The sequence below is a fragment of the Pantherophis guttatus genome, unplaced genomic scaffold, assembly GCF_059756535.1.
Source record: "Pantherophis guttatus breed Tessera unplaced genomic scaffold, ASM5975653v1 scaffold_19, whole genome shotgun sequence".
NCBI lineage: Eukaryota > Metazoa > Chordata > Lepidosauria > Squamata > Colubridae > Pantherophis > Pantherophis guttatus.
The window spans coordinates 295,001-297,500 of NW_028269834.1; positions in this window are offsets into that span (position 1 = coordinate 295,001).

The following is a 2,500-nucleotide window of genomic DNA, read 5'->3' on the forward strand; positions in this document are numbered from 1 at the left end:
TCGCGTCGGTGCCCGCGCCGGGCCCCGGGGGTGCCCGCGCCGGGCAGACGGCCGGGTCTACCGGGACGGCCTTGGGCGGGTCCGGCTTACCGGGGCCCCGGCCGGATCACTCTTTCCGTTTCCCCCGCCGCGATGGAACTAGGGGATCCCGGCTCCGGCGCCGCGGGCCTCGGTCGGGGACCCCCGCCGTCGCCTCGGTGACAGCGCCGGGCCCCGGGGGTGCCCGCGCCCGGCATCCGTCCCGGTCTACCGGGGCCTCGGCCGGATCAGTCTTTCCGTTTCCCCCGCCGCGATGGAGGTACGGGATCCCGGCTCCGGCGCCGCGGGCCTCGGTCGGGGACCTCCCCCTTCGCCTCGGTGCCCGCGCCGGGCCCCGGGGGTGCCCGCGCCGGGGAGACGGCCGGGTCTACCGGGGCCTCGGCCGGATCAGTCTTTCCGTTTCCCCCGCCGCGATGGAGGTACGGGATCCCGGCTCCGGCGCCGCGAGCCTCGGTCGGGGACCTCCCCCTTCGCCTCGGTGCCAGCGCCGGGCCCCGGGGGTGCCCGCGCCGGGGAGACGGCCGGGTCTACCGGGGCCCCGGCCGGATCACTTTCCGTTTCCCCCGCCGCGATGGAGGTACGGGATCCCGGCTCCGGCGCCGCGAGCCTCGGTCGGGGACCCCCGCCGTCGCCTCGGTGCCCGCGCCGGGTCCCGGGGGTGCCCGCGCCGGGGAGACGGCCGGGTCTACCGGGGCCCCGGCCGCATCACTTTCCGTTTCCCCCGCCGCGATGGAGGTACGGGATCCCGGCTCCGGCGCCGCGGGCCTCGGTCGGGGACCTCCCCCTTCGCCTCGTTGCCAGCGCCGGGCCCCGGGGGTGCCCGCGCCCGGCAGCCGTCCCGGTCTACCGGGGCCTCGGCCGGGTCAGTCTTTCCGTTTCCCCCGCCGCGATGGAGGTACGGGATCCCGGCTCCGGCGCCGCGGGCCTCGGTCGGGGACCTCCCCCTTCGCCTCGTTGCCAGCGCCGGGCCCCGGGGGTGCCCGCGCCCGGCAGCCGTCCCGGTCTACCGGGGCCTCGGCCGGGTCAGTCTTTCCGTTTCCCCCGCCGCGATGGAGGTACGGGATCCCGGCTCCGGCGCCGCGGGCCTCGGTCGGGGACCTCCCCCTTCGCCTCGTTGCCAGCGCCGGGCCCCGGGGGTGCCCGCGCCCGGCAGCCGTCCCGGTCTACCGGGGCCTCGGCCGGGTCAGTCTTTCCGTTTCCCCCGCCGCGATGGAGGTACGGGATCCCGGCTCCGGCGCCGCGGGCCTCGGTCGGGGACCTCCCCCTTCGCCTCGGTGCCAGCGCCGGGCCCCGGGGGTGCCCGCGCCCGGCAGCCGTCCCGGTCTACCGGGACGCTCGCTCGGGCGGGACCGGTTTACCCGGGCCTCGGCCGGACTGGAGTGTTTCGGTTTTCTGCTTCTCTGCCAGGATGGCTGCGAGGGGTTGATTTAAATAGCTGGTTTGACGTGAAAAGCTTCCCTTCAAGTGAAAAGTTTGTTCCAATTTCTGCCATCTTCCTTCCTCAAAAGTTTTGGGTGTAGCTTTCCCAGAGGAACCTCTCGTAGGCCTATCATTTCTGATCTTAACTTCCCTCATTTATTCCATATTTTCCTTCCTCTTGCCGAATGGCCGAATCCAGTCCATTTCTAGTCCAGGAAATTATTTTTATTTCTTCTTCCATTTCTTACTGATCTATTTGCTTTGTCGAGCAAGTCGTTCTTAGGTCCCTTGGTTCTTTCTTTAACGTCTTCTGCTCCTGCTCCTTCTCTCGACGCTTTCTCGTTTTGTTGGCTTTCTTGGCTCTCTTTTGGCTGTTCTTTCTTCTCCTCCCGTCGTCCGTCCCCACTTTCATCTCCCCATCTTTCCTGTTCTTGGTCATCTCTACGTTGTTTATAAAATAATTCCGCTTTCTCTCTTGAATCTACTCGATATCTTTGCTCTCGCCAGCTCGCCGATATTTCGGCTCGCCGATATTTTGTGCTTTCTCGTCGTGTTTCTCATCCATGGCGATCTCTCTGCCCTCCCTGTCTTCTCGGTAAATCGGACATGAATTTCTCTGGGCGGGTGGTTTCTCATCGCGTGTCTTGTGTGCGCTCTATACGTTTCGTCCATCCCGTTTAATATCTATCCCTCCCTCCCTCCCTCCCTCTCCTCGCTTTCCTCCATTGCTTCTGCTAATATCATTTCCAGAATGATAACCCTGAGCCTGAACCTGAACCTAACCCTAACCCTACAACTTTTCCCCCTAACCCTAACCCTAACCCTAACCCTACAACTTGTTTCTCTAAGCCTAAGCCTAAACCTAAGGCTAAGCCTACAACTTTTTTCTCTAACCCTAACCCTAACCCTAACCCTAACCCTAACCCTACAACTTTTTTCTCTAACCCTAACCCTAACCCTAACCCTAACCCTACAACTTGTTTCTCTAAGCCTAAGCCTACAACTTTTTTCTCTAACCCTAACCCTAACCCTAACCCTAACC